The following is a 12,957-nucleotide window of genomic DNA, read 5'->3' on the forward strand; positions in this document are numbered from 1 at the left end:
TGCAATATCTATGTGATGAATATATACATGCCTGTTTCTGGCTAGTGACCAGGGATCAAAGTTGATTGAACTGAACTTTGCTGATATAAGTACAATGAATACATGGGATTTATAAGACGTTGGTGTTTGCTCTGATGATGATGTTGGACCCATAATAACGGACTTTGTACTGATTAACCATGTTCTCTCCCTTGTCTATAAAACGGTAATGTAAATAATATGTGAAATTTCGAATGGCTTCTTGGTGTCTTTTAATTGTAAATACGTCTTGAGTCATGTTAAAAAATAATGATGACCAATAGCAATAAGAAGATAATCGAAAATTGAATTATACGGGATTGTATATGTGATGTATACTGTATGTTTTATTGTATATATATATATGAATGAATGAATGAAATAAAACTTATAGAGCGCTAACTAAGCCCAAGGGCATCAAAGCGCTGGATACGGAAACAATATGCAGATAGACGAGGAAACGTTCAAACCAGCCTCACAGGGAACAACCAGGTCTTTAAAGACTTTCGGAAAAGAGCATGTGATCTTTGGCCCGAGAGTTCATCAGGAAGAGAGTTACATAAGCTGGCTGCGGCAGTTGAAAAAGGTCTCCCGCCCCATCTCAACCGTTTAAACCTCGGAACAATGAGGAGATTCTTACTTGCAGGCCTGAGATTCCTCAAGGGGACATAATGCTGGAATAAGGAGTTAATACCCATTGGGCCAATGGCATAATAGGCATTATGAGTGAGGCAAAGAGCTTTAAACATGATTCTGCGCTCCATAGGGAGCCAATGTAGCGAAAGAAGGGAAGCTGAGACAGTGTGGTGTTTAGGCAGCTCCATCACCAGCCTTGCAGCGGCGTTTTGCACCATCTGTAGGCGCTGCAGCTGTCCTTTGTTAATGCCCAAATACAGGGCGTTGCAATAATCCAATCTGGACAGTATTAATGCAACTACAACATGTTTATGAGCTGCAACAGAGAGGAATCGTGAGATTTTCCTAATAATCCTGATTAGCCCAAAACAGGTAGCCACTGTCCTGGAGACCTGCAGGTTCAAGGAAAGGGAGTTATCGACCACCACTCCCGGGTTTTTGCCATGAGAAACGGGAGTAGGACAAGTACCCAGGGAGTCAGGCCACCACTCCCCTGACCAGGTGTCAGTCTTATCATCAAGGATCAGAACCTCTGTCTTCTCGCCGTTCAATTTTAGATAGTTATGTACCATCCATGACGAGACTGCTTGCATGCAGTTTTTAAAATTTCGAGCAGAGTCACTGACATTGTGAGTGATGGACACCAAAATTTGTGTGTCGTCCACATAGGACAACACCTCCAGCCCAAACAAATTCACTGCCCTTGCCAGCGGGGCCACATAGATGTTAAATAACATAGGGCTCAAGGAAGAGCTCTGAGGCACTCCGCAAGCAAGGGAGGCACAAGCCGAGTAGAACCTTTCCAGTTTTATTGTTTGGGAACAGTCCTTAAGAAAGGAGGCAAGAAGATCCAAAGCCGAGCCCCCCTATACCTATCTCCCTGAGACGTTCCACAAGTCTCAAGGGGGACAGAGTATCGAACGCTGCGGTAAGATCAAGTAAAACTAGTAAGGTGGTGTGTCCTGCATCCACCTGTGACCTGATGTTATCAAATACCGCAGTGAGGGCAGTTTCCGTGCTGCGGCAGCTTCTAGACCCATGTTGAGAGCCATCCAAAATTTGGTGGTCCCTCAAATATGCACTTAGATGGACGTTCAGGTGGGATTCCAAGATCTTCGCTGCAACCGGCAGGAGAGAAATAGGACGAAAGTTTTTAAGTTCCGTAGGATCCAATGAGGGTTTTTTCAACAGTGGCCTGACCACTGCCACCTTCCATGCCCTCTGAGATCGCTGTCCCTCTGAGATCGCTGAATTGAGGACCGTGGTAAGGTGCGGAATAATCGCGGATTTAGCAATTTTAAGAACCTTCAAAGGACAGGGATCCATGGGTGAACCTGACTTAACTCCTTCTAAAAGGTGCTCCACAGTTTCAGGAGATAGCTTAGGGAAGGCAAGTAAGCTAGGAGGCCCCACCTTATTGAGGCTATCCATAGAATGGATTTCAGGTAGGGTGCCCAAAGTCTTATTCCGATTTAAAGTATCCAACTGAACATATATGTCGGATATCTTAGAGCAAAAGAGTCTATCACAGAGCTCCTGTGACGGCACCACTGAATCATTAACCGCGGGCGAGACAAGAGAATTCACGATGTTAAAAAGCTCCTTAGATGATTTGAGCGACTCTACAATTTTTAGATAGTACCTTCCCTTTTCCTCCATAATGGCTATTTTATTTGCTTTCTAACATTGTTTATGCACTTCTCTACCTGCGGGTGCAAGATATCTACGCCAGAATCTCTCCTTTCTTCTGCACTCCTGTCTCATCTTCCGCAGTCTATCCGAGAACCAGGGTGCTGGAGGCCTTTTTCTAGCTGAATAGTGCCATTTTTTGGGAGCAAGAGTTTCTATGACTGCTAAAAGCTTTTGTGAAAGCTTGTCGGCAGCTAAATTAGCACTTAGGTATTCCGGAAACTAAAAATCTATAAAAAGGTTAGCAACGTCCTCATTGCTGCTCCGGTTAAAATTTCGTTTATCCGCAGCTCTAACCTTTTCAGGATGGAAGTTGCCAGCTGCTGCTACCCTTAAATTAATTTGAATTGCAAAGTGGTCTGACCAGGCTAGCGGGAGGGGCTCTCCCACCCAAATCCGATGGTCATTGGAAAAGATCCCATCTAGGGTATGGCGCGCTACGTGAGAAGGAGAATTAACAAGCTGTGAGAAGCCACAGCTGTTCATGCTTTCCAGAAGGGTTTGTGTATCGAGGCTGGCATTGTTCTCTAAATGAAAGTTAAAGTCCCCAAGAAGTGTAAAATTTGCTCTTTATAAAAAGGGCTCCACCAGGTTACACCAGTCCTGACTAAAGGGTGCTCTAGAACCCGGCTGTCTGTAACAGAGGATACCGGACAAACTTTCTGTGGGGGTCATATTTATAGAGAAGTATAGTGCCTGGAAATTGTCAGACAGAGAGGAGAGTGGTTCAGAGAGACAGGAGAAAGTATCCCTGAACAAAATGCCCAGATCCCCCCCCACGTCGTCCTACTCTGTCCAGTCTGGTGAGGCAATATCCCACAGGGATAGCCTCTACAAGGGCAGGCCCAGAATAATCATTGGCCCAGGTTTAAGTTATAAAAACCCAATCAGGATTATGTTGTAAAACAAAATCCTTAAAGGCAACATTGTTTTTGATCAGGAACCTGGAGTTAATAAGAAAACCCTGCAGCGGCTTCCTAGTTTCCACAGGGGTAACTATGTTTTTGATAGTGAGCAAACACTTTACCCCCTCCCCTATAATGCCAAAATCGCACTTCCTACATGAAGAGGGCCCCATTCTAGAGAGGGTTTGGGGATAAAAGACTTGCTTACAGGACTGTAAACTAGCCAAACGCAGTCTCAAAAGTTCCTCCTTTGAGTACTTTGTCCTGACAGTGGATCGCAGCGGAAAACTAGCAGCATCCCCGGCACCTGGCGCAGACTTAGCGCGGATGGGCGCAGACGGGCTTGCCTTTGGCGCGCCGGCAGCGCGCCACCGCTGCGCAGAGGACCGGACATGCTGTTTAAATAGGGTTGGCTCACTAGAGCGCTAACCCCCCTGTCTCCGCCCCTCGCCAGCCAGCAGAGGAGCAAAGGAACTGCCTACCCCCTCCACTCAAACGGTATGGACCGGGGTGCATGGCGGGAGCAGGAAATACAGCAAGTGAGGTAAACAATGTGCAAATAGCACAATACAGTTCTACAAAAGTATTAAAAGTCCTCAGGCAGTGTCTAATTTAAAAACAAGAATGCCCCCCACAAGCTTAATTTAAAATGCGTCCAGGCAAGCCTGCACACGTCATATATTGTAAATAGTGTTTTGTAATTGCTTTTAGTCCTTAGTCCCAAGAGGGATGAAACGCATTGGCAAGCAATTGTGTGGTGTTTTTAAAGGAACAAGTGATTTGCAATAAAAAGATTCATTCCAACTACAATCAAGATACATGATTCTGTGATAATTTTCCTCTGGGAAGCTATTGTATTTTCATTACACTGTGCTATTGTTTAAGATGTTATACATTAGGAGAATGATATAATATGAACGCTTATCCTTCTCCGGTGCAGGGTCAATTTGTAACTGTTAATAGTGGTGGTTTTTAACCACCTATTTGGGATGTATATGGGTCACATTCCAGACCTGCTGCACCGAGGTACAGTCCTGATTTAAGAGGCCTAATAGGTAGTGACGTTTGGTGCTGGACCTTTAAAGCTCTGACCCACTCTTTTCTGTGGTATATTCACCGGAGAAGAGTGTCGCCGTCGCAGTAGATCGCATCACCGGAGAAACGTGCCGCTGCTGCCATCGCATCACCCGAAGCGCCTCGCATCACTGGAGAAGAGTGTCGCAGCAGACGCCGTCGCATCACCGGAGAAGAGTGTCGCTGCTGCAGCCGCTGTCGCATCTCTGAAGACAGCGTGCCGCCACTGCAGTTGTCGCATCACCGAGGGGCGCCCATCCCTGGAGAAGAGTGTTGCCGTCGCAGCAGATGCCGTCACATCACCAGAGAAGCGTGTCGAAGGGCCTGTCGCGGCTCAGGAGATTCGTTGAGTCACTGCATGGCCGTCGGGCGTGCACGCATCATTGTCACACCAAGAAGAAGATGCCATTTTGTTTCATTGCACCGGATCTTCATCGCATCACGGCGTTGCGGGCCGCACCGCCACGAAAGCGTAGTAGGAAACCGACGCATCACCTCCCCATGCAAAGAAGAACCAACGCATCACCGTCCCCTACGCAGCAGTAGGGAACCGATGCATCACCGTTCTTGCGTGTAATGAACCGAAGCATCCCCTTCCCTGCAACACTTTCATTGTATAGCGTTGCACATCCAAAGGTACATTGAACTTAAAGTGTCGCATTTACCATCTTAAGAGAATTAAGCTATTTCTACCATTTTAAAATACAGTATTGTGGATTTTTGTTATTTGTGGTCTTCTGATAAGTCTATATAAAGAATACTTATTTCTGATTTAAAACCTGTGTGGTGTCCATCTGTAGTGTTGTCACTGGATTACTGTATGTGTTCACAAATATGCTTTACACACTGCCTCTGAGATAAGCATGCCTGCTCGTGCCAAGCTACCAAGGGGGTGAGCAGGGGTTATTTTTGGAGTGTACCCCATTACCCTGACTAGAAGCAAGGGTCCCTATTTGGTCAAAGGTACCTACCTCTGCCACCTAGAGACCCCCAGTTCTAACATTACCCTCTGTTGCCTTGCATTCCACTCGAACTTGTCCATGACGCATGAGGCGGGAGCTATGCACACTCTGAAGCTGGCAGGAATACATAAACTGCTGGATCTATACCCCAATGGTGTGTGTTTTGACACATGATGATCTTAGTTACGTACAGAATAAGACGCCATTCTTTATATTCTTTTTCCAAAGGTGAAAAAAAGCGGTACAGACACATTATCTTACTTTCCCTGCAGAACCTCCCTCTCTACACACCATGCTTGTCAGCCCGACTCGAGGTAAACTCCTTACCAAACTTTACCGCTCTGCTAGAGCAGAAAAGCCCCTGCCATACAACAAAAGACTGGAGAAATGGAATACATATTTGACTCCGCCGCTAACATTGCAAGACTGGGAGCACTGCTACCAGCTTACTGGTACCCTAACTTCCAATGACAATCTTCGAATAATTCATTTCAAATACATCCATCAGGCTTATCACACTCCACATAAGTTGTTCAAATAGGGGCTTAGAGACACTGATGCATGTAAGCGCTGTGGAGCCATGGATGCTGACTTCTGGCACTTAGCCTGGGTATGCGCAGGGTGGCGAATGTTCTGGAATGATGTGGTTCGTATGCTATCTACTATGGTCAATACTGAGCTGCAATGCTCTCCGCACGTCTGTTTGCTGGGCTTGGTTCCGTCCTTGAAGGGAGCTACAGGTACTCGTGGCCAAGAGACACGTGTCTATGACATGGGAGGGCACGGCTGGGCCTTCGGCTGCACAATGGCTCAAGGATTTGGTGTATTGCTGGGACAACCTAGTGCTATATGCGGAGGAACTCCCCACCTCCTCTCAGCCTAATGATATTTGGGAGCCCCTCCTACAGTACTTACGATCTGTTGAACACGAGGAGTCCCCCAGCTAATGCGGAACGCTGAAAATATTATTCCTTTGATTGCATGTACGGTACCTCACTACGATACATAGATTGTAACTCTCTCACTGCTGTTTGATATATGCATATAGTTGCCACTAGTTGTTAAATGTGTTTTTACTTACATGTGCTGTTTGATGCTACCTTTGAAATTGCATATGTTTCAATAAAAACTCAATAAAAAAAAAACGAATATGTGACTGTGCGAAGAAGGCTACCCTCAAAATAGGGGCAATACACCCGATTAGGACTCCCAATGCTAAGGCAAGCACTCACACCACAAGCCAGAAACAAGAACCGCCCATGCTCAAGCCACGGACACAAACAGCCAGGGTAGAAGCTGATAACTCACTTAGAGGGGGGGTATGTTAACTTCCGAGTAATTTATAGAAAGATCCCGCTCTCAGGAGTCCAGCACACCACAGAACAACTGTTTCCTGCACTACCTAAATACAACATAAAACACTTGTTAGGGTTTCAGAGTGACCCTTTATCAGATCATCATAACACAGCTGCCCTCTGTTCACCTCTGTTAATCTCTAGCACTTCATGTGATGGAGACACGAGATGTGTAAAAAGCCTCAAACACACCTGGAAGTAATTCACAAATGGCCCCAGGATGTAATACCTAAAGAAACAAGTCAGAAGCACACACTCAAATACAAATAAATGCACAGCAGAGAGCCTGCATTCTGACCAAGGATGATGCCAGAGCAGCCGGTCAGTAGCATCCATCAGATAAAGCCCACACAATGCCTAGCAGTAAGCGTTCCCCTAGATAACACACACAACATACCCGACCACCTGGACCACCTCCGAATGTGACCTCCAGTTGGTATTTATGGTTCCTTCTATCAGGGTGGGATAAAGTATCTAAACACGGTATCTATGACCCACTGTACCAGTATTTCCTGCCAACAGTGGGAGAAGTTTCACTTTATTGCACCCGCTGTACAGTATAAAAAACATGCCATGTACCTAATGCAAAGTGAATTTCAGGACACAGCTGTAGGAGATGTGGCAGCTATTCCTCGATTACTGAGCCTCGCTGTTCTCCTTTTTGATAATCAGAACCTGCTTCAACATAGCAATGGTTACAACATTCTATGTCAGTCCACGGAGGCTCCAGATTATGCTTCTCTTTACTTTACTGACATCAACAGCAACCAATAAACTTTAAAACAGCATAACCCCGGAAGGACAACCCCCTCCATAGTATGCACCAATCACATAACGCTCATTGGTATAAATGTCTGTGACGCAATGCTTCTTCCTCTTTCTTTGCTGCTGCAGCAGCGAGTTAAGAGCTTTATCTTTATAATTACCGAGATTTAATGTTGTATAATTTGTAATTGGATTAATATTGGTAATAGTCGTGTACTGTATTCACTCTCGACCCGTGAGATCGTTTGGGCGGGCAGCGTTATTATTGCGGACTATTGTGTTTAAAGTGTTATTATGGTAATTTGACTGCATTTGATCTGTAGGGTCTTAATATCATGCTGAGTTTCAAATTATTGGCAGCGCTGGCTTGAGTGGAGTGGGAGCGAGGCAGGTGCGCTCTGCGCGCTCGAGGGCCAGTCCACTTTCTATAGCCATTCGCCTCGCGCATGCGCGAACAGCCGATCAGAGTTTCTCTTCTTGATCGGCTGAACGCACACTCGCGAGTAAGCACTGCTCAAACCCCGGTCTCTAACAAACGCCTGATGGGGCTGAAAAACGTCACAAGACTCTGCCCTAGGGGGAAATAAGGGGTGGCTCCCTCCACTAAGAGAAATATTAATAAAAAGAAGATAAGAATAGTTAGTTAGGGACATCAGGTAGGGGCTGCATTGGACCAGACTTTCAAAAGACTGTACTCAGCAGAGTTGGGTTTGAAGCTCAGATTAAGTGACAGTTAAATTGGTCAGGAATTCAGGGTCTGTTCATCCTGGTCATTCCCCTCCCCATAAAGTTCCTCCACATATCTCCTTGTTGGAAGACTGGCCTGTCTGTCCGCCGGAGCGGGCAGACCAGAACGGATTGCCGGCTCCCGCGGCAGCACGCATGGGTGCTGGCCGGACGGGGAGCCGGCAGGGGTAGGCGGGGGCTGCCCTCCTACAAATGGCCAAGCGGGGGTCCCGGATGGGACCGGGGCCCCCAAGGAAGACCATCAGGGGTGGAGAAGCACAGTCTCCCCCCCAGCACAAAGAGAAAAGTCACCCTCGGTGTCCTGGGAACTTGAAAGAATAACCCCTCAAGGGCTCAGCCAGCATTTAAAACATTTCTGTGGCTGGAACCTAGTTCTACAGCTAGGGATGTTGTGAAAAGTGCACTATGGAGTGAATGGCTGAGTTGGGGATGTCTGGAGCAGGGCATCTCATAGAGGTGAAGAGGTGTAATTGCACCAGAAATGCATTTACTAACAGTTATTTTTTTTAATGGGACTGAAGGTCACCGGTGTAAGGTGATGTCATAAGCAAAGTGGGGTTATGTGACCAGACATTCCTTCTAGGGTGTCTGGCTGTATAGGCGTAATCCTGTGATTTCATCTGTGATGCCTTAAGGGGCTGTAATTGCAATGCATTCTAGTGATTCACAAATGTGATGAGTACTGTCATTCTAAAGTGTTGCTTAAACATGCATTCTTGCTGCTGCGCTTAGGTGAAGAACCCAGACTGCTGCCCTTAAGATATAGAGGTGCATACTTTATGGCCAGTAGGACATGCTCAGTCAGGGTTATATGTCACCAAGGCAGGGTTACCTATTTTAAATGCTTGTTGAGATATTGGGGGGGGGTCGCCACTGGGATGGTGCGAGTGCTCCGGGCCCTCGCCCTAGGTTATGTTCAACCAACTGCATTGGGGGCAAGATGATGTGCAAACATGGGAGTGGTGGTACTAGACCCCACCCCCCCTGCGGGAGGGGTGGAGATGTTATGCAATGTCACAAAGTAATTCCACCAGCTTATGTATATTTGTAAATTGGTGCATAGTATTGAGTAGTGTGTGTGTTTAATAAATGTACTTTTATAAAGCAAAGTACAGACTGGACAATCAATTATTGAGTGTTATTTTTGCGCACCTGCAAATGGCGATTACTAGCCCACATCACCTCCCTTGAGTAAGCCTCAGACTGCTCTGGAACGCTACCCTCTGAGAGTCAGGCGCTACAATTGGGTGTTTGGTTCCCAGTGAAGGACAAATGTAGTCATGTTATTTGTGCAGGCCTCATAGATGCTGCCTCGTTTTCCAACACTCCTGTATCACGATGGCGTACTACGCCGAGGAGATTGATCAGTGGGCTGATTATAACGATTACAGAGAGTTTGAGGAGGTGCCCTACAAGCACCAGATGGAGGAACAATTGGTGGAAGCCCTGGATACCCACGTCCAGGGTTCTGTGAACAGGGCGCTCATCAAGGCGCTACAGCCATTTACCAAGCCCCTGAAAAGTTATGGAAAAAGAAAGTTTAAGGCTTCCATGGGTGAGTCTTCACAACTATCCTCAGCGAAGGTACTTTCACAAGTAGCGTCCAGTGTCATTAAGGATCATGGGTATGGTGGCTCCATTCCTTCGGGAAATTCATCCCTGCTGATTCCAGGGGAGGCGGAGGAGTCTTCCCCGGCCGTCCCGGACACTGCAGACTCGGATCAGGATGCAGAGGAGCCTAAAAAGGCAACAAAGAGAAAACAAAAAACGCATCATATGAGTAGTGTTTGAACTAATAAGAACCTGCTTTTTGACCCCAGAAATATTGTACACCCAAGGTCTACGGAATGGGTCCTATGTGTGGAAGTGGCACACTATGTACAGGAGAACGTCCAACAGGGCTTTGAGTGGTAGGTACGCGCCACATTGAGATCTGAATGACCTAGACCGGCCTTACTGGGCAAGGTGGCTGACACACTGTACCCTAATATGACCACGTTCCTAAGAACGTTTTCTAAAGAACCCAAAAAGGGCCTGGACAGAACATGGAGAGGATGCCAGGAGAAGTTATTAAATGTCTCTGGTCCTCTCACGAAGATTCTTGATGTGGCGGTACAGACCAAAGATTCCATAACACCCTTAGACGCGAGGGAGATAATGGAATGGGCGCAGAGGGCTCTCTTTTTCCTGGGCAATGCAAATTGTACACTATCGACCGAGAGGAGACGATCTTTCCTAATGAGGATTGACCCGCAACTGGCGGACATGGCCACGACCAAAGCCGGAACCCTAGCGAACGGGATATTGTTCGGCAACAAATTTGTAAAGGAGTTAGGGAAATATGTGACGACATTCTCGGCACTGGACAAAGCCCAAAGCAATATTAAAAAGGTTTTCCACACTGACCTGTTTACCAGGGCCGGACGCTAAAGGGGTCGAGCGACTGGCAGTGGATTTAATCACACCTCCAGAGGTTTTGACCAGAGAGGACGTGGGGGAGCCCAGCGGTCCAATTCTTATCCCACCAGAAATCGCGGTGGCAGAGGCAGACATCAGGGGACAGAGTAACAACAGAGATACCTCCTACTCAGGTAAATTTAATTCAGTGTGGGGATGTACAAGTGGAGGGGTCGGATTGCTTTGCTTATACACAAGTGGGAGAACCTGACAAGCGACCCTAGGTTACTTCAGACTGTAAGAGGTTTTCAGATAGATATTTACGCAACTCCAAAACAGTCTCATCGACCACAACCACTACATTTTTACCATGTATAGAGGTCTTTTATAGACAACAAAGTGGCGTCACTGGTGCACAAAGGAGCAATTATAGAGACAGAACCTCACGTTCAAGGCTTTATGAGCACTGTGTTTCTAGTCCCAAAGAAAGATCAGGGCTTTCGGTTGGTATTAAATCTCAGAGAGTTCAACTCGTGGGTGGTGTATTGCCACTTCAAGATGGAGGGCATACATTTCCTTTGAGATTTGTTTTTAGAAAGATATTGGATCGTGCATCTCGATTTAAAAGATGCATATCTGGTGGTACCCATTTTCCCTCCTCACCGGAGGTTCCTTCAGTTCCAATTGGGGAACAGATGGTACAAATTCTCCGCAATGCTGTTCGGACTCTCGTCTGCCCCTTGGTGTTTCACCAAACTCCTCAAACCGGTAGTACAGTTCTTGAGCGAGAGAGAGAGGTCAGACTCATCTTTTACTTGGATGACATTCTTATCATGGCTCAGACTATGAATACAGTCCTTCGACATCTAGCATGGATGACTCAACTTCTTCAGGAATTGGGGTTCGTCATCAACTCAGACAAGTCTATACTGACTCCAGCACAGTCGATTGAGTTTTTGGGGTTCCAGTTGAACTCACTTACGGCACAATTATTGCTCCCACTGAGGAAAAGAATTGCGATCAAGAAGGAATTGAGGAGAGCGCTTGCCTCTCAGACTATATCCTTAAGGACGCTGCCCAGATTGGTAGGCCTGTTTATGTCGTCGATTCAAGTCATCTTCCCGGGTCCCGTTCACTACAGGGCACTCCAAAGGTTTAAAATTTTGCATTTATGCAAGGGCCTGAACTACACAGAACAGATTTAGCTAATTGCGGATGCCAGGACAGAAATTTCCTGGTGGCTGGAATACATGGATGCATGGAATGGCAAGGCTATATTCGCGTCAGTCCCAGAAGTCATGATCAAGTCGGATGCCAGCAGATGGGGATGGGGAGCCCGCAGCAGCTCCGTGGAGATGGGAGGCAGATGGTCCGCGGAGGAATTGAAACTCCACATAAATTGTCTGGAACTTTTGGCGGGCTCATTTGCGATCAGGACACTTTCCCCTCAGAAGGCGAGTTGTTGTACACTCCTGCAGATGGACAATATATGATCGTCAGTGAGTTATATTAACTGTCTGGGTGGCACGAGATCTCGGCTGTTGGTGGAAATAGCCTTCTGAACCACATATCGGTGACGGCGGAGTACATTCTGGGCAACACCATTGTGGTGGCGGATTGGAACTTGCGCTTCCTTCGAGATTCCAGCGATTGGCAGCTTCACCCTAGCCTATTCCGACAACTGAACGACAAGTGGGGCCCTTGTTCAATAGATCTGTTTGCGTCCAGGCTGAATATACAACTGCCTCGGTTTTACAGTTGGCGACTAGATCCTCTGGCGAGCAACTCAGACGCATTTCTTCAATCATGGACGAAGGGTTCGTCTTGATTCAGAGAATTTTGGCGCAGATCCGCAGACAGAGAGTGGAGGTGATGTTGATATCCCTGTGTTGGAGGGCACAAGCGTGGTTCCCAGCAGCGCAGGCCCTGTCGTGTGCACCTCCAATACGTCTGCTATTGTTTCCAGAGATTTTGACGGACCCTCTGGGTCAACCTCATCCATTAGTACTTCAGGGGCAGTTGTCCCTCATGGCATGGAGATGCTGGCAAATGCCGGGAGATTCTGAGGACACAATGTTTTTCTTGTCTCAATCCTGGGCCCCCGCTACGCATAAGCGATATGAGTCTGCCTGATATAAGTGGGTTAGTTGGTGTGCAGACCGACAGGGGGATCCCGTGGGATCCGGAATCCATATGATAGTTAACTTCCTGTCAGATATGACAAGTAAAGGTTTTGTTACGCTTAATTTCACGTAGACGAGTGTCTGACGTGCAAGCATTGGACTTAGCAGGTACGGTATTCACTCCATCGGTAGTTTCATTTAATATCTCGAAAAGAACTAAAATGAATTGTACTTATGTTTCTTATCCTGCTTTTCCGCACCACAGTAAATTGTGTGTTGTACAATG

The 12,957-nt window shown here is 46.8% G+C and overlaps 1 long non-coding RNA gene and 1 pseudogene across 3 annotated transcripts in view; both read right to left on the reverse strand.

The window, feature by feature from the left end:
- The window catches only part of LOC146839509 (uncharacterized), a 343,610-nt pseudogene that overhangs the window by 48,879 nt on the left and 281,774 nt on the right, over window positions 1–12,957 (reverse strand). The window lies entirely within an intron of this gene.
- Window positions 1–12,957, reverse strand: part of LOC146839510 (uncharacterized) — a 159,302-nt gene that overhangs the window by 34,504 nt on the left and 111,841 nt on the right. Inside the window, exon 3 of one of the 2 annotated variants that reach the window (XR_014981101.1) lies at window positions 7,489–9,889. The exons of the other annotated variant lie outside the window; for it this stretch is intronic. This is a non-coding gene — a long non-coding RNA (uncharacterized LOC146839510). Of the gene's footprint in view, window positions 1–7,488; window positions 9,890–12,957 lie in introns of those variants that run through there. 2 annotated transcript variants of the gene reach the window in all.

Source organism: Triturus cristatus, chromosome 4_1 (assembly GCF_964204655.1).
Source record: "Triturus cristatus chromosome 4_1, aTriCri1.1, whole genome shotgun sequence".
Classification (NCBI taxonomy): domain Eukaryota; kingdom Metazoa; phylum Chordata; class Amphibia; order Caudata; family Salamandridae; genus Triturus; species Triturus cristatus.